At 38.0% G+C, this 20,423-nt stretch overlaps 1 protein-coding gene across 41 annotated transcripts in view; it reads right to left on the reverse strand.

Annotated features, from left to right (window-relative positions):
- The window catches only part of LOC143647089 (anomalous homeobox protein-like), a 343,658-nt gene that overhangs the window by 321,501 nt on the left and 1,734 nt on the right, over positions 1–20,423 (reverse strand). For 40 of the 41 annotated variants that reach the window (XR_013157830.1, XR_013157829.1, XR_013157831.1 and 37 more), the window contains exon 2: positions 16,864–17,010. The gene's annotated coding sequence lies outside the window, so the exon portion shown is untranslated. Of the gene's footprint in view, positions 1–13,429; positions 13,550–16,863; positions 17,011–20,423 lie in introns of all 41 variants that reach the window. The other variant, XM_077116750.1, reaches the window with a different exon arrangement.

Raw genomic sequence — 20,423 nt, forward strand, 5'->3', positions numbered from 1 at the left:
AAAGACAAAGAAAAGCCATATATCTTAATTATTCCATTATTAAAATATGTATTTCATTAATTCCATTAGTAAAAGATATAAATGATAGAAATTAGATCAGTGATTTCCTGGAATATGAGGAGGGGAAATGAACTGCAAAAATGCCCAATGAACTTATTATTTTCAATAATAGAAACATTTTCTATAAATTGCTTTTGGTTGTAGCTATATGAGTGCATCCATTTGTTAAAGTCATCCAACATTTCACTCACAATGCACACATTTTATTGAAGGCAAATTATAATCCAATATAGATGATGTTAAAAATTTTTTAGCTTTCTTATAAACCAACCACAATCTTTTAATATTTAATGAATAATGGATAAATTAAAACAAAAAATCAAAATTCTAAAAATATTTCTAGATAAGTAATGGAGAATTTCTTTGAAGAGATATATCCAACATTTTCTTTGTTGGATATAAAAATTGACATGATAAAAAAGTAAATGAAAACAACCACCATGTTTTGTTTTATTATTACTGCACTGTGTGTAATATTTTCTTACAATTTAAATAAGAATTGATTTCTTCTATGAAACAAAACTTCCTTCTAAATTGTCTTGCATATTGATGTTAACCAATATTTGCTAAAGCATATTAACTGTCTAAATTATACCTACACATGCACCTTTGCATGGATTTGTCTCTCTCAGAATAGTTAATATACACTGACTGGTCATTAAACTAGAAACCAAAATGAAAATGGGCAAGGCTAAGATTTATAATTACAAAATTTTGACAGTTCATTGCAATACTGAACATATGATCTCATCCTATTTTAATCATCCTGTATCTAATAAGTAACTTTATACAAACATTGAATAAAAGTCTGAAACTATTTTGGAACAGAAAATGAGAGACAACATAACAAATACATTTTAAGTACTGCCAATTTCCCCTCTCTTTGCCCATCTGACATTAATTTCTTGCCTCAAATTCAGGGAAGTCTGTTGTGTGTGTCTCTCACAAATATGTACATCTTAAAATTCATCAATCCAATAATAGCAGTCAACCTTGTAAAAAGCTTAATTTTATCACTCAAATGTGTTTCTAATTTGGAACTTAAAATGGAGAACAGAAATAATTTATTGATCTCTGGTCACATGAAGGTGCTTAGCAGTTAATAATCAGATCTGTGTTACAGGAAATAATCTTAATATTTAACTGAAGTCAAAGTTAAGTAAAACCACCTTGATGCATTATAAGTGTTCTCTTTATCATATACCAAGCTGGGATCTACATGAACTGTCAGCATGAAAATAAGACAGTTGAACAGCTTCCTAAGAAGACTGGCAAAGTTAAGATCTAGTAAATGAGACAGAGATGATGTCTGTGGTGAAATGTAAGGAGACTTTAACTCCTATCAAGGATATATAGAAGCACATGCAACTTCAAGTTCAAAGGTCAGGAATTACCAAAAGAGCAAAGGGATTGGTAGGTGGAATATGTACTTAGTAGAGGAAAAAATTCTAATGGTGTGATTTTGCATGGCTTTTTAGAAAACTCAAAGTATCTTTCTTTAAACATTTTTACAATACATAAATAAACCACCCACTGAACACAGAATTTAGCAGGGAGATAACCTAGTTATATGTCTGTATCTCTGTCCTAATGGTTCAACTATAAACCTGAGAGAACAAAGAGGAAAGAGAAACTCTTCTAACATGGAAAAATAAATCCCAATAAGTTGCCAATGTTGCCTTTTTAAAAGAGAGTGGGTATGGGTGAGATGATCAGATTCAGAAAAGTCCAGGATGGGGAAATAATAATGTACATAAACAGCCACAGATAGTTCCACAGTTAGTCCCTAGAAATTGGGAAATTCCATTCATATGCACAAAAGCTTTTGTTTTATAGCCAGAGTTTGGAAGGTGGGCTTTAAGTGAGAAAATTTACCTGTAGGAAAGAAATGAGGATGATATAGAAAGTGATGTGGAATTTATTTTCATTCCTGCCATGTGGACTTGGTTTGAGCCCTGTTGGTTGAGGGTTAAAAATAATCAGCACTATTCAAGAGAACTCATGAGATTGGGGTCACAATTATCCTACCACAGCACTCAAGATTCAAAGAGCAACAGAGTTTTCAAGCAGGACTATGAAAGTTAATTTCATATGTCAACTTGGCTGAGTTATAGTGTTGAGTTGTTTGGTCAAGCAAGCACTGACCTGATGGTTACAGTGAAGGAATTTACAAACATATCCAAATCATTGATCAGTTTATTACATCTATGGTTGATTACATCTGTAATCAACAAAGGAGATTGTTTTCAGTGAGAAAAGTTTCCACTTCTAATCAGTCGGAGGCCTTAAAAGGAGAGCTGATGATTTCAGCCATCACAAAGAAAAAATTTCTCTCTCCATTCAGCTTTTCCTAGAGAATTCATTGCCACTACTGAGTTCCAAACTTGTGGGCTGCCCTATGGAATTTGACCTGCTAATCTCAATTGTAATGTAAGTTTCTATAATATGTATATTATACATATCCAAACACACGCACATATGCATGCATGCACACATGCGCGTGCACACACACACACACACACATACACTTGCACATACATACACATGCTGTGGGTTTTATTTTTCTGAAGAACCCTCACTACACAGGGCCCTTCACTCCACCTTTCTGCAGCCCAGTTGAGATACTAGGAAGAAAGAAAGCCTTAGAAGAATGAAGAGCAAGATCAAGAATCACTGATGAGAAAGGAGAATATAAGGCTTCTCTGAATGTCCTCCTAGGTAAAAGACCCAAGGAAATAGAAACTTGAGCAGGAGAGAAAAAACAGCTTCTGAGGTAGAAAAGAGACCAGTGCAAGAAGATACTCAAAGAACCATTGTGGTTGGAGCAGACTGAGGACATGGATTTCATAAAGTGAGATTTAAGAAGGGGGTAGGAGCCAGATTACATAGGACCGTGCAGATTGGGTTCAGAGTAGGTGCCATGGACAGCCATGAAGGGTTTTTTGCAATGGGGACTGACTAGATCCAAGCTGTTTTTTCTTAAAATAAATCTTGAATTCAAAATTCACACATTTTATTTTAAAAACGTGAAAGAAAAAATATCTAGTGGTTAAGTCAATAGTCTAAAATGATGCAGTTAGGGTGGTGTGATGGTGGCTCAGTGGCAGAATTCTTGCCTGCCAAGTCAGAGACCTGGGTTCAATTCCCAGAGCCTGCACAGGCAAAAAAAAAGATGCAGTTAATTATCACTCTTTCATCTTAATTGTATATACATACACCATAAATGCTTTTTAAATAAAATGAAACATCAACAGTCAATATTTTCCTGTATGCTGAGGGTTGTTGAGCACTGAATCATGTTCCCTCTAAAAAGCCTGTTCAGGGAAGGCCACAGTGGCTCAGTGGCAGAGATCTCATCTTCCATGCTAGAGAACCTGGTTTGATTCCTGTTGCCTGCCCATGCTAAAAAAAAGGCATGTCCAGGTCCCACCCAACTCCTGGTCCTGCAGGTGTGCACCCATTTGTAAACAGAATTAGGGAAGTTGAAGATATTTTTAGTTAAGGTGTGCACAACTTTATGAGAGTAAGACCTAACCCAATATGGCTGAATTCTTGTATGCAAAGAAAATTGGACACAAAAGGAGAAGTCATGGAGAACAGCCAGAAGTGGAAGTCATCAGAATCCAGAAGAGAAAGAACATGTCACCATGTTTTGGATAAGGTGAAGAACCAAAATGTGTTAGGGTTCTCTAGAGAAACAGAATCAACAGGAAATATGTGTAAGTATAAAATTTATAAAAGTGTCTCACATAACCATGAAAAGGTAGAGTCCAAAATCCACAGGGAAGGCTGTGAAGCTGATGACTCTGATGGAGGGTCTGGATGAATTCTACAGGAGAGGCTCACTGACCAAAGCAGGAAGTGAGCCTGTCTCTTCTGAATCCTCCTTGAAAGGCTTCCAGTGATTAGATAAAGCATCATTCATTGCAGAAGACACTCCCCTTGGATAATTATAAAAGGAAATCAGCTGTGGATGCAGCCAACATGATCATGATTTAATTCTATGAAATGTTCTCATAACAAGAAGGCCAGCACTTGACTAAACAGAAAAACAGGTACCACCAATTGGCCAAGTTGACACATGAACCTGATCACTACATCCCAGGCCTTGTCAACTTGGCAACTATACACATCACCTTAAATCATATACCTAATTTCCAAATAGAAAACAATGAAAGACACATTTTTTTCTTCACCTAACAATATTCAACTCTCCTGCATATAACCAGAAACACATCAAATCTTCCGAGAATAGGGTTCAAGACCTTGGGTAATATTCACTCTTAAACTTGATATCTTACAACTTAAATAGTATAACATGAGCAAAAGAGCATTACAATCCTCATTTCTGAAACTGATCATGTGGCCAGAGTTCATATTTATCACTACCTTCTTACAGTATCCATTCCATGCTCCCTTTACCCTCAGCAAGCACTTCAGCTGGGTGTGGTTCTTTGCCTGGTGGGGTGACCCAAATCTTCATTCCTGAAGTTTCAGAGCCATTGGTAGTCCTGCCTGAATTGAGTTGTTGCAGTTTTCCATTGATTTTAATCACAGGGCATGGCAGTACTAAAAGACACCCTAGAGGATCACCTACCTTCCAGAAAAACACTTCTTTAACTCCATTGTGTCATTGCAGTCCTATTTTCCCCTGAAAGGGTCAACCACCCCAGAAAGTAATGCAGTCCCCTTCTTGGCTTGTTGATCAGGGGCATGAGTAACACAAAGTAACCAGGTGGCAGTCTTTGAGGTCAGTGGACTCATTGTTGTTTCTCCTGGTGGAAACAATCTCCCTATTGGAACAAAATCCTGTAGACCAGCAGAGCTCAAGGTCACAGGGACAAGAAGCAAAAATTTTCCTAGTGGATTACTAGGGGTAATAGTTAGTGGTGCCACTCCCTTTTCTACCCCTTGGTTCCTGAACCCATGAATCCTACAGCTTTGGAAGAAACAGCACCATAAAGTTGATGCTGATTCAGAGCATACACAGCTTCCTGAAAAACATTGCCCCAGCCACCTAGTTTGCACCATAATTGAGTTTTCAAAAGTCTCCCACAATAATAGCCCATTACACTGTTCTATCAATCCAGCTGCTTCTGCATTATGGAGAACATGGTAAGACCAGAGAATTCCATGAGAATGTGCCCATTCCCAAACTTCATTTGCTGTGAAGTGTTTTCCCTGATAAGAAGCAATGCTATGAGGTATACCATGATGATGGATAAGGTATTCTGGTAAGTCTATGGATGGTAGTTTTGGCAGAAGCATTGCATGCAGGGAAAGCAAACCCATATCCAAAGAATGTGTCTATTTCAGTTAGAACTAATTGCTGCCCCTTCCATGAAAGGAGTGGTCCAATGTAATCAACCTGCCACCATGTAGCTGGCTGGTCATCTCAGGAAATGGTGTCATATCTGGGGCTGAGTGTAGGTCTCTGCTGCTGGCAGTTGGACAAACAGCAGTGGCTGTAGCCAGATCAGCCTTGGTGAGTGGAAGCCCATGCTGCTGAGCCCATGCATAACATCCATCCCTACCATTATGACCACTTTGTTCATGAGCCCATTGGGCAGTGATAGGAGTTGCTGGGGAAAGACGTTGACTGGTATCCACAGAACAGATCATGTTACCCACTTGATTATTAAAAACTTCATCTGCTGAAGTCACCCTCTAGTGCACATTCACATGGGACACAAATATCTCCATGCTTTCAGCCCACTCAGAAAGGTCCACAAACCTCTTCCGCAGACCTCTTTGTCACCTATTTTCCAATTATAGTCTTTCCAAATTCCCTGACCATCCAGTAAAACCATTAGCAACAGTCCATTGGTCAGTATACAAACTCACCTCTGACCAGTTCACCTTCCAAGCAAAATTAACAACCAGATGCACTGCTTGAAATTCTGCCCACTGGGAGAATTTCCCCTCACCACTGTTCTTCAAGGACACCCCAGAAAGGGGTTGGAGTGCTGTAGCTGTCCACTTATGGATGGTACCTGCATATCATACCAAATCATCTATAACCAGGCCTGTTTTCTCTCTTCCTCAATCAATTCATTGTAAGGAACTCCCCAAGAGGCCATATTCTCATCTAAGAAAAAGAAGGTAATATGGCAGGAGTGGAGACCACGGGTATTTGGGTCACTTCCTCATGTAACTTACTTGTGCCTTCAGGACCTACTCTGGCCCTATCTCAAATATACCACTTCCATTCTATCATGGAGTGCTGCTGCATATGTCCAATTTTATGGCTTGGTGGGTCAGACAACACCCAGCTCATGATAGACAACTTAGGTCTCATGGTAACTTGGTGACCCATGGTTAAACATTCAGTCTCTACTAAGGCCCTGTAGCAGGCCAAAAGCTGTTTCTCAAAAGGAGAGTAGTTATCTGAGGCAGATGGTAAGGCTTTGCTCCAAAATCCTAGGGTCTACATTGGGATTCTTCTATAGGGGGCTGGCAAGGGTTCTGAACAGCACTTCTATTTGCCACTGACATTTTCAGCACCATTGGATCTGCTGGATCATATAGTCCAAGTGGCAGAGCAGCTTTCACAGCAACTTGGACCTGTTACAGAGCCCCCTCTTATTCAGGTCCCCACTCAAAATTAGCCCATTTTCTGGTCACTTGATAAATTGACCAGAGTAGCACACCCAAATGAAGCAATATTGTTGCCAAAATCCAAAGAAACCAACTAAGTATTGTGCCACTTTTTTGGTAATAGGAGGGGCTAGATGCAGCAACTTATCCTTCACTTTTGAATGGATATCTCGGCGTGCCCTACACCACTGGACTCCTAGAAATTTCACTGAGGTGGAAGTCTTCTGTATTTCTGTTGGATTTGTCTCCCATCCTCTGACATGCAAATGCCTTAACAATACGTCTAGAGTAGCTGCTACTTCTTGCTCACTAGGTCCATTCAACATGATATCATCAATATAATGGACCAGTGTGATGTCTTGTGGGTGGGAGAAACGATCAAGTCCCTGTGAACAGGATTATGACATAGGGCTGGAGACCCTATGTACCCCTGATGTAGGACTGTTAAAGTATATTGCTGACCTTGCCAGCTCACAGCAAACTGTTTCTGGTGGTCTTTACTAACAACTATTGAGATAAACGAATTTTCCAGATTAATAGCTGCATACCAGTTACCAGGGTATGTATTGATTTGCTCAAGGAATGATACCACATCTGGAACAGTTGCTGCAATTTCAGTTACCACCTGGTTGAGCTTATAATAAGTAACTGTCATCCTCCAAGACCCATCTGTTTTCTCCACAGACCAAATAGGAGAGTTGAATGGTGATGTGGTGCGAATCACCACCCATGCATCCTTCCAGTCTTTAAGAGTGGCAATAATCTCTGAAATCCTCCAGGAATTTGGCATTCCTTCTGGTTTACTATTTTGCTTGTTAGGGGCAGTTCTAATGGCTTCTACTTGGCCTTTCCCACAATAATAGCCCTCACTGCCTGAGTTAGAGGTCCCAATGTGGGGATTCTGCCAGTTGCTCAGTATGTCTATTTCAATTATGCATTCTGGAACTGAGTAAATAACAGCAGGGTCTTGCCCCTGGACCCACTGTGAGATGGACCGGAACTAAAACTCCATTGGTCACCTGACCTCCATAAGCCTCCACTCTCACTGGTGGGCCAAAGTGAGGTTGTGGGTCCCCTGTAATTAATGTCACTTCTGAACCAGTGTCTAATAATCCCCCCAATACTGGATCATTTCCTTTTCCCCAATGCACAGTTACCCTGGTAAAAGGCTATAGGTCTCCTTGGGGAAGGCTTGGAGGAAGATTAATGGTATAAATTTGTGGCAGTGCAACAGTGTTCTCCCCCAAACAGGACCTGGCCTCCACTTCATTCAAGGGGCTCTGGGGTCTGTAAATTGTCTAAAGTCTGGATTTAGTAAGGAGCCATGACCCTGTGTTTTTGTAGTTCAAGTTGGACTTCTGTTCATTTGACCTAGAAGTCTTTTGTTTATACAGCTCAAGCAAGAATTTAGTAGACTGCCCATCTATTGTACTTCTAGGTACCCCATGACTTACTAGCCAATGCCATAAATCTCTGAGTCAGATTATTTTGACTCCTGCTTTGAGTTTGCTGTCTATTATAATAGCCAGATCCACCCTGTTTTCGTGATTATGTGCTGCCACCTGGCTTCTGACAACTTGGGATCTGGTCATTCCCATTCTGATTAAGGATTCTAGCTGAGTGACAGCAGTTCCCACAGTAATATCTGACCTACAGAAAAGTACAAGTACAGAGTTCTTCAGGGATGATGGAGCTAGTCTCACAAATTAATTTCTTATGGTTCTGGTAAAGGCTGCATCCTCTGGACATTCCTGGGGTGTAAGAGCAAGCTTTGCATGATAAATCCATGCTAACATTCCAATCTCTCTAAGCATCTGGGTCCCCTCATCTACATTATACCAAGGCAGTTCTGGAATTTCAACCTAAGATAATGTCGGCCACCTTTTGATCCATGTTTCAGCCAACCATCCAAACAAACTGTTAATACCTTTTCTAACCCCTCAAGCTATAACATTGAAGGCAGAATCTCTTCTTAGTGGGCCCATATCAATAAATTCAGCCTGATACAACCTTATGTTCCTCCTGCCATTATCCCACACCCTTAAAATCCATTGCCAGACATATTCTCCTGATTTCTGTCTTTATAAATTGGAAAACTCACACTGTTCTTTTGGAGTATAATGTAACTCTTCATGTGTGATACTTTATACCTCAGCTTTAGGGACCTGTTGGGATTTTAGTTTAGTTATAAGTCTGAAAGAAATGAAGGGAGGTGGGGGTAGGTCATGAAAAGAATTAGAAGCATCTTCCAACCCATTTGCTTCAGGGCATTCGTTTGCAGTTTCATATGGTGAAATAGGATTAATCACTCTAGGGCTAATCCCTTTAGGTGGAGGTTGGGTGATGAACTCATTAGGGCAGGCTGGAAGTGGGGCAGCTATGTCCTCAGGGCAGACTATTACAGGGTTGTCTAGAGAAGACTTAGCATGGCCTAGGGTTTCAACCTCTCCACCTAAATCATTATCAATCCATATGTTGTCATCCCATTTTTCATAGTCCCACTCCTTTCTAATATATGCCCTCACTTTTACTGCAGACACCATGCAAGATTGAGTTTCCAGTTTATGTTGTAAAGTTGCTACTCTAACAATAAGATTCTGAATCTGATTTCTGGAGACCTCAAGTCTACAGCTACAGGAAATACAATTTTCCTTCAAGACACTCATAGTAATGTTTACATCCCTCAGAGGATGTGCAAGCTTCTCATTTGAAGCCTTAAGCCCAGCCCTTTTACTCATTAAGGCATACAGTGTATCTAACAACACCCAGCCAGCATCTCTACACTTCCTATTTCCACAAAAGTCCATAAAGGTCACAAAAACACTATCTCCCAGAGTCTGGCTTCATACAAGCAAAGCATTAGAAGAATTGATGGTGATATTTTGACTATCTCTTTTGCCAACTCACCCCATGTATTGGCAGTATCATTCTGATTACAGGAATCAGAGTCCTTAGTTCCTTGAGTACAGTCAGAGAAGAAAACCAATCATTCATAGCCATTTTTAAGATTTCATTTCTTAAGAACTTCTCCTGGTACCAAGCTGTATTAGTTTGGGTTTTCTAGAGAAACAAAATCAACAGGAAATCATCCATAAATATAAAATTTATAAACATGTCTCAAGTAACCATGGGGATGTAGAATCCAAAATCCATCAGGCAGGCTTCATAGTTGATGACTCTGATGGAGGGTCTGGATGAACTCCACTGGAGAGGTTTGCTGGCCAAAGCAGGAAGAGAGCCTGTCTGTTATGAATCCTCCTTAAAAGGCTTCCAGTGATTAGACTAAGCATCACTCATTGGAGAAGACACTCCCTATTGGCTGATTATAAAAGGAATCAGTTGTGGATGCAGCCAATATGGTCATGATTTAATTCTATGAAATGTTTTCATAGCAGCAGACAGGTCAGCACTTGCCCAAGAGACAAACAGATACCACCACCTGGCCATGTTGACACATGAACCTGACCACAAAAAGATTGCCAGCCAGCCAGAAGATATTGATCCTAAGAGAAAGCAAGCCTTCTAGCTTCTGAAACCATGAGCCGATACATTTCTGTTGTTAAGTGAACCCATTGTAAGGTATTTATTTTTGCAGCTGAGAAACTAAAACAATGGTGTATGTTAAGTGCCTATATAGACAGAAGTCTTTGATTCTGTTCTATAAGAGGAGAATGGGGTGATGAGACTATTTGAAATCTGAACAGTGACTGTGCCTTATGGTTCAGATCTGTATAGGATAATCTGAAGTGTTGCCTGTTAGCCAAAAGAATGTCACATCTCTACTGCAACTGATACCCACAAACTACAGACCCTAAACAGACACCACCCTGTAACTGTGTCTACAGTTTGTGTCCTTCCTCCACAGTGGCAACAGGGTTTTAGCATCTCCACCCTAATCCAGTCCCTAAATGGAGATAAAAAGGCTTACATTGGAATAGAGGACAGAATCAGAAAGTAAGGTGGAAGGTTTAAACGTGATGAGTGCCTATCATGTATCATGTTAGAGTTGGAACAATTTGGCAGGTTGTATCAGAAGTCAACCATTCCTTTTTGGAAGACTGTGTCCTGGCAAAGCTGGATCATGGGGTTCATGGGATGGAATCTTTAAGATAGTCCATGATCTGAGCTTGAACTGTGGAGACTCTTGCTTCCATCCTGCAATCCAATAGAATCATCATAGGCTTTGTGGCAGTTATCCACCTGACATTAGAATCTTTCTCAAATTAAAAGCATTTCCTCTGCAACAAGGGGAGATGCTGCCATAAGTGCCACCTAAGTATATTTCTTGCATATTCATCATAGTCTTCCCTGCAAGTGTATTTCTCCTCATTTAGTTCACAGAATGTATTGTTACCTTGGTCTATGGTATGACTAACTGCAGCATACACAAAAACCCCAAATGATAGGCCTGGAAACTAGTTGGGGGATGTCTTGTTTTGTCAGGTCTCCTATAACAAAAACCAGATACTAGTTGGCTTAAGCAATAGGAATTGATATCTCACAATTTTGGAAGCAAGAAGTCCAAAATCAAAGACCCACCAGGCCATGCTTTCTTCTGGAATCTGTAGTGTTCATGTACTCAATCTACTTTGCCACAATCCTTGGGCTTCCTTGGCTTGCATCTCTGCCCTGCCTGGCAATCTGTCTCACTGATCTCCTCCTCTAGCTTTCTCTGACTACTAACTAGCTGAATCCAAGCTTACTCAGCCTTAGAAGGAATGCTGTCATATGGATTAAGAGTCATATGAGTCAACTTGGCCTTTTCTAAATAGGATCCTCAAATATTCAATCACAATTAATTCCATGCCTTAACAAGTAATAACATTTTTCAAGGCCCTATTAACAGATGGGTTCATACCCTCAGGAACACAGGGAAGACTTTAATATGTCTTTGATGGCATACATGATTTCATCCCCAATAGAAGAGAAAAGACTGACAAGAATGGCACAATCTAAGTATTCACTTTCCTAGACCAAACAAGGAGAATGTCTTCCAGGGTTCAGTGCAATTCAGCATTTTTGGTCACATGGGCCACAAAAATAGGAACTTAACACAGCCATGTTGCTGAGTCACAAATGTTTTGTGTTTTTGATACTCTACCACTGGTAGGTATTTGGGAGCAAGAAGCTGTCTTTTTCTGTATGCCACTCTTGCTGGCCACTTGGAAGGGCTGAATAAATACTTAGCTCTCTAGCCTTCAGTAATCACAGTGGTCTGTGAACAGCATTCCTAACATACCAATATTCCTAAAGCACAAAGAGAGGTTCTGTCATGGAACCAATATCTATTTCTTTCATGGGGCCACTGGAAACTGGATATGGCTCTCAAGTTCCCCAGGAGATCAGTGGGATTATAAGTGCTGGAGAACTACTTCTCCCCATCATAGCTCTGAAAGAATGGCATATCCCCAAATATCAAAGAGAAATGAAGTTCCATTCCCCTGTTTGAGCAGAAACTTGCAGTAATAAATCCTCAATTTTCCTATGACTTGATGGCACAACAATGTTTGTGTTTTATCTTAAGGATGCCATCCCAGGATGGTAAGCACAGGTGAGATAAAAGAGGCAATTACCTACTTTGACTGTCTATTGGACTCTCATTTGGCCTGTCATTTATTATCTACTGCCTAGAACAACAGATGCTCAGATGAGCTGACATGGATGAGTATTAGAGGTTGAGAGAGGAGAAATCTCCCTCTCTTGACTTACTGGGGGGCTCATATGTGCTGTGGGATCACAACCTTTTGTGTTTGGATTCCAGCTTTGTCATTACCTTGATAAGACTAGGCATGAGACATCAGCTCTCTTAACCTCAATTTCCTCATCTACGCAATAGGTCTAACAACATTGAACTCACAAAGTCACTGTACAAATTAAGCTACATATTACACTGCCTAATGTGCCATTTATCACAGAGCTAGGGGAGTTCTGCATAATCTCCATTCATTGCTCCCAAAATTGCAATATTAGTCCAAGATGCTAGACATAGATCTCTACACAGGAAAGTTAAATCCCTACATATTCCCAAGTTATATTAAGATCATCTTTGTGTCTGATTAAATAATGGGGAGGTGATAATATATGAGACAAGCAAGAGATATGGGGTGGAAGGGGGATGTGATGGGGAAGCAGTGTAGTTGGAAAGAAGTGGACAGACTAGAGACATTTTGATAAACAGCATCAATATGATGAGTTAGAATTGGGGGGTGAGGAGAAAAGAGAAGATTCCTTTTGGAGAGGATTAGCTTTCAGAAGTTAAGAAATTTATAGATACAAGCAAAAAAGTGTTCCTTTGTATCTAATGAAGTCTACATTTGTATATATGTATATACATATATATGCACATATATATACACAAACACAGCTACACAAAATGGAAATGATCATTCAATATTATTAGTCACATTCTTTGCTATTTCAAAGGATATTATAACAGTATAGAACTTTTTCATTAAATGCTATTATATTTGCCTATGTGTATAGGACATTTAGAATGCCCAATACAGATGTAATTCTAATGAACTTGAAATATCAAAATTAAATATTTCACATTGTAGTTCCATCAAATTCTGATCACACTCCTTACAATCATTCAAATTCCAATGGCTCTTTTGTGTTCTATGTTTTAATGAGACATTTTAAGGTGTATATGCTAATTACACACTTCACTCAACTCATCAGTGCACATACCCCAAGTGTTCATTCACTAGTCAATTATTTACTACAATCTTGAATTTGTACCAAAAGATCGACAATTTAAGGAAAGTAGTACCTTGCAGTGTACAATGTTAATGATGCATGAGAATGCTTACAGAGGGCTGAACTAATAAAATCCATTTCATATCAGCCCATTAAAAATGTCTTGGCTTTTTGGTTGGAATTAGCAGACCAACTAATAGAAGAGAGAAAATCAGAATAAGAAAATAAAACATCTTGAAAAAATTGCCATACTTTTAAAATTATGAATCTTTTTGTAGTATTACCATATGTGCTCTACAATATGATTATTGTTGACACCTTTTTTCTCTAGTGTATCACAAGCTATTTTAATGGCATGTATATAATATATAGAATACCTTATAGAATACCTGCAAAAAGTACCTTGTAATTGTAAGCATATTTTTCTTAAGAAAACAAGAGTATTTTCACATACAGAGCATATCACTTTCAAACACACACAAACACACACCTCTGAATCTAAAATTCAAAATTAGTATTTTTTGTTTAGTTTTACTAATTCTTAGGATGGAAGAAAATTAGGATTTGTTGTTAACTTAATTATCTAACCCAACACTCAATTTATAAATGAATAAATTTTAATCCATGGGAATTAAATGATTAGTTCAACATGCATATTAAACCACTGGCTGAACCCATGTCAAAATTTCCTGTAACTTTCCAGTCTATGCTTCTCTGCATCCATTCCACTCTTCCCTACCCTCTTTTCACACTGTTTTACTTCCTACACAGTGTAGGTATATTTGGATCTATGTACCCCAGATAAGAACATGTTCTTTAACTTAATCCATTTCTGTGGGCATGAACATATTGTCAAACTTTTTGATGAGGTTACTTCAGTTAAGGTGTGGCCCATCTCAATCAAGAAGTGTCTTAATCCCACTACTGGTGTACTTTCAAAGCAGAATGAAATTCAAGTAAAGAGAAGTCATAGAGAGGGCAGCCAGGATCTAATCCAACAGAACCCAGAAGAGAAGGAAGAGGCCAGGGGAGGCTGGCCATTATGTGATAGAGGAGTACAGGATGAAGTCCATATGAGTGAGGCATGATAATATTTGACTTTTTGTTTCTCACATGTTATTCAACATACAGTCCTTAAGGTTCATATACCTAGTTGCATACCTTATAATGTCGTTCCTTCTTGGGGCTGCTCAGTAGTCCATTGTATGTATACACCACAGTTTGGTTGTCCTTCCATTCCTCAGTTGTTGTACCCTTAGGGTATCTCCATTACTTGTGGATAATGAACACTGCCACCATAAACCCCAGTCTGCAAATGTTCATTCATGTCCCCACACTCTGTTCCTCCAGGTATATACTAAGCAATGGGACATCAGAATGATATGACAACCCCAACCTTAGTCTCCCATGGAGCCACCACACTGCCCTCCAAGGGGCTGAACCTCTCAGTTTTCCTACTGACAGTGAATAGATACAGCTCTTTCTCCACATTTTCTCTAGCACTTGGTTCTTTCAGATCATTTTAAATAGTTTTTTCACATATCATATAAGGCATCCTAAGTAAATAGACATGTATTTGCCACCATAATCTATAGGAACACATTTCCATTTCTTCCACTGAGATTCCACATCCCTTCCCTATGTCCTCCACCTGCTGACATTTAGTTTCAAATAATGCCTTTGCCATAACTGACTTTGATGAGACTTTGTACTAAGCACTTGTTTCTGATATCACTTAAGGCTTTTGGGATATTGTGGTGGAATGAATATATTTTGCAGCCAGAGAAAAATAAGTCTTTGGGGGGTTTCAGAGAGTGGAGTGCAGTGGTTTGAAGCCATATGTACCCTCGGAAAATATGGTCTTAAATGTAATCCATTCCTGTGGAGCCCATTGTGAGTAGGATCTTTTGATAAGACTACTTCAGTTTAAGATGTGGTGCACCTTATTTAGGATGGGTCTTAATTCTCTTACTGAAGTTCTTTATAAGAGAGTGAAATTCAGACAAAATGCTGAAAGCAATGAAATCCAGTAGAGAAGGGAGAGACTTGCAGACCCTGCCATGTGCCTTATGTGAAACAAAAGAGCCAAAAATCTCCAGCAGCCCATCTTCTGGAATAAAGCATCACCTTGATGGTGCCTTAATTTGAACATTTTTCCAATCCCAAACCTCTTAGCTGATAAATTCCCACTGTTTAAACCACCCTATTTCATGGTTGCTTCAGCAGCCTAGGGAGATAAAACAGGATAAGAGAACCAGAGTTATACATAACCTCAGCTGGGACATTTATATCCATGTCATTTGGTGCATGTGTGTAAATTTTTGACTGGGCTTCCTGCACATATTCATCTTCAAACACATTTTTCCCTCCCTGGTTTCCTTCATGGCCTGGCATGCGTCACATCAGGAAAAGGGTTTCCCTGACTCACTACTTAGATTAGCCACAGCACAAATGCTGACATCTCCCTTTGCTCATATTTTGTTAAAGGATTTAATGAAGTATTATTTATCAAAAACTCATAAAATCCTCCATTTTAAGTGTACATGTTAATGAATTTTCATAAATGTACACAGTTGTGTGACCTTCATCATACCTCAGTTCTAGCACACTTCCACTTTCCCCATAACTCCCTCCTGTCAGCTCTGCAGTGGGTTCTAACTCTCAGCACCAACTTAAAACAAATATTAGTTTGACTTTTGCCTCTACATTTTTCTAGAAATTTCATATCAATAAAATCATACAACATATGTCTGTTGTGCCTAGGTTCTTTCAGGTAAGAAAAATGTCTTGATATTCACCCATATTTTTGCATGTATCAGTAGTCCATTCTTTTTTATTATGGGGCTGAATTCCTTTACATAGGTATGTACTCAGGCTATTTCCAGGTCGTTTGAGGTTCTCTGTTTTCTTTAACATTCTTAAATTTTGCACAAAGTAGTAAAGAGATGCCAGGGCAATCCTAGTGGCCTGATATACTTTCCATCACCTCTACAAATTATAAGGGTTTGTGTGGGATTTTAATTTTATTTTTTCCACTTAGCTCTCAAGAATCATAAAAATTCTCAAGAGATTTAATAGTAAGTACGTATAACCATTCAGTTTTTGCAGATGAAATTTCCTAACTATAAACAGTACCCTTTGTCCCCAGTAGGAAATATTTGTAACATTATTAGTGTGTTTGTATGTCAACTATTTCATTATCTGAAGCATTCAGAATCTATGAGGAAAAGAAGTTTTTTAAGTTGCTGTTTCTTTAAAAGTTCTTACTCCAGTTTTCCCCAAACTTGATGAGCAAAATTCATTATTTCTCATTTTTCTATAATGCCATTAAGATTATGTCACACACACACAAATAAAAGTAAAAATAAATTTAAAAAGCCTGTTTCAAGTCTCTAATAATAGTTAAAGGACACTAGATTTCAGTAAATTATTCCTATCTCTAAGAAATTATGGAGTGATAGGTATAGTTCATACTACTGACCATTAACTTAAAACAGTACTACATACCTTCTTTCATACTTCATATAATGGTTTTCTGACAAGACGTCCAGCAAAGTTGTGATTCAGCAACTCTAGAAAATTCTCTCATCTGATTTTCCATTTTGGAAGATCAACTCTGGAAAGCCTTTTATCTCGTTTTCATAGTCTCTAAACCTAAGAGCCAAAACCATTAACAATTAAATAGCATTGTCTCAGATGGAAACCACTGTAAAAACATATGTAAAAGTATTATTTGATGTTTATACATGAAGCTAAGAACAAACCATGGCATGCATGACATAGATGACATAAAAATGAAAGGAAAAGCATAGCCTAGATTTTTCATATAGAAATTTATGGCCCACTTTTTCAGTGTTTTGAAGGCTCCATCTATGATTGATTTAGAAATAATCACTAGAATAACATATTTCAGTAACAATACAACTTAAAATCTATATCCATCTTTTATCTCTCAAATTGTCATTTCTTGGGACATGTGAAGCTTTAGCCAACTATACTGATCAATTTTATGTCTCAACTATGTCACAGAATAAAAATCACTACAAAAATATTGTGTGTATTTTAGAGGTAATGGAACATGTGAAGCTTTAGCCAACTATACTGATCAATTCTATGTCTCAACTATGTCACAGAATAAAAATCACTATAAAAATAATGCATGTATTTTAGAGGTAGTGGGAGGTGTGGTTTTATGAAGGAAAATATCTTGCATTTATGACATATGTTAAATTTCCTCTAATAGCAAGGTGCCATTAGAATGGGAAATGTTATTTAGGTCATAGTTTATGTGTTTTAATTTCACCATCTGACCAGAGATGGCCAAATAACTGACCATAATATCTTCTTTTTATGGTTCTTAAAAAAGGTTTTCAGTATAGTTTCTTATAAATTGTATGTCTTTGTACCTATTTTCTCTCAAAAAAAGCTGAAGCATTAGCTAATATAATATTTTCCGTGTATTGCAGAACTCAAATTAAAACAAAACAAAAACATAACTTATTCTGTTACTTACAGAACCATAGTTCCTCTAACTTCTCTCTGCTTGAAGTGTAATCCCAAACAGTTCAGATCACATACACCATTCAGAGAATGTCTTATTTGTTCCATTCTCCTTATCTATAGCAGTAACTCTGCTGTGGTTAAGTATGGTAAATACTTTATAATGAACTTTCAATCTCAAATATTTATTTGATCCTTAAAAGAAATCTAAGTTAAAGTTAAATGGAAATATATCAGTCATGTAATTTAGATATAAGTGAGAATAGATAAAGGACTATTGTGTGATGCACTCCTTTCTCTAACACGGGCAGATAACCAATGAGTTTAAGAAAATAAGATGAGCAAATTATTCTGACAATACTTAAGTAGAATTTAAGTTGTGAAAAAATTCTTTCCACCATTTTACTTTGTGCCACATTGGCAGCTGTACAGATCAACCTATCCATATTGCCTCTTTTTTTTCAGTTAACTTTGGACAATAATCAAGAGTGGCTTACTCATCTCATTTCCAACCACCTTGAAATTTCCCCCCTCAGCAAGTTAGAGGCTAGAAAAGGTAAGCTACCTTTCTTATGTCCCCTTAAAACTCAAGGGCTTTACCTGGCCTTGCTTCCACCCAATAGATGGCCATCTGAGATTGTGCATGGATAAAGGAACATTGAGAATTGTCCCATGACCTGGTTCCTAAAGCTTTTGTCCAGAAGTGCACATATCCTTTCAACTCCTATCTATTGGCTCACATTTATTTTATAAGACCAAGTCACATGGCCTAACTTTAACCACTTGTGTTCAGTATAATTGCCCCCAGGAAGGGCAGCAAATATTTAAAAGCAATGATATAGTACTTTAAACAGAACAGCACAACCTTATTTACATCAGTGAATGGATTGTAGGGAAACAAGAATAGAAGAGCAAAGCCAATTGAAAAATTATTTCCAATGTCCACCCTAGATCAGTTTCTACAGAGCACTTGGAGTTGAGGAGAATGTGATATATGTTTTTATGGTAGAGTCAACATGGCTCATTGGCAGAATAGATGTGGAGGATTAAGGAAAGGGATCATTCAAAATGACTCCTAGATTTTTTATTACATCAGTGATGACAAGCATGAATGCAATAAAAGGTAGAATTCAGGAATGGTCCTTCACCATGAAGGAGAATTAAATCATTCTTTCCACAACTATCACATCAAAGGTGCCAGGAGACGATGGATCTACATATGTCTTCCCAAGCATTAAGGAATAAATAATACCTATATTGTGTAAATTGATCTGGGGCCAAAGAAATATATTTTGCAAGTATATTGTAATATTGATAACAAAACTTAATGGAATACTGGAGATACAGGTTCAATTTCTGGTGCTTGCCTAAACCAAAGAAAAAAAAGCTTAATGGAGAAAGAACCAAAAAGTGAAATTTTAGACCATCTATACTTTCAATGTAGATTCCTTTTTGTAAATTATAAACTCATACTAAGCAAATTTAATTCCAAATAATCTGAAAGTAATAATGCAAATAGTGTATAATCCAAAAACACATGGGTGATTAAAAATTTAGGAAATCACTAATGTAGTAAACAAATAAATAGGTCAAAACAGCATATTAATCATATCACCTCTCACCCCTCTCTCTGAGATATGATGCCAGAGCCTCTGTTCTTGGAATTTCTTTCCCAGATGTTTTGCCTAATTGGGCAGTTAGAATAGAACAATGTGATTCAATTACTTTCCACTCAGTTTTTCCCAGTCTCAGTCTCTAGTGGATAATTTGTAACTCAGTGATCTCCAATTTAATTGACTCTCAGTTAATGGGCCCCAAAATTTTCCATGCAGGATTGATTGCTTTAGGGGACTTCCACAGAGGAGGCAGTGAATGCCTTTGGATTTTTTTCATGTAATATTTCTTGCTTCTTTATTCACTATCAACAGTGGATGAAAAAGGTGGAATAAACACATATTGTAAACATTGAAGGCAGAAAACAACTACTTAGAACTAATTGAGTTTATTTACTTATTCCTTCACTTATTCACTCACTGAATGAATGCTTAGAGTTTTCCTAAGATGTTCTAAACAGTGTGCTGGCTAGTGAGAGTGAAAGTTCTTAAAGAACCTTTTTTTTTTAAGTTAACACAGAAGTCTAGACATACAGAAGATTTATTAATCAAAAAAGAAAAAAATAATAAGGCCCTTGTTTGCTGAAAACAAAAATTCAGGAGATATTTTTGACTGATAGAAGTTGAGATGTGTTTGGTAAATAATCCTGTCTGTGGACTGTATAAGTACAACATGGATAGTGGGTACTAAGTGTAGAAAATGGAGTACAGAGACCTTATCCAAGTTTTCTGTGTTCCATTTGTGGTTCCAGCAGAAAACAGATGGTACATACTTAAATTATGATCATTCAGGTAGGATTTTTTAAGGCATCTAATTGCAAAGATATAAAGAAGGGGTAGGGAAAGCACAAGATATATTGCTGCACCTGCCAGGGTTGGGAATAGCGTGGTTGCAACCAGCCCCAGCAGTTCAAAGGAAGCGAGAGGGGGGCTCTTTCAATAGTCATGGGGAAA

This window comes from Tamandua tetradactyla, chromosome 9 (genome assembly GCF_023851605.1).
Source record: "Tamandua tetradactyla isolate mTamTet1 chromosome 9, mTamTet1.pri, whole genome shotgun sequence".
NCBI classification, from domain to species: domain Eukaryota; kingdom Metazoa; phylum Chordata; class Mammalia; order Pilosa; family Myrmecophagidae; genus Tamandua; species Tamandua tetradactyla.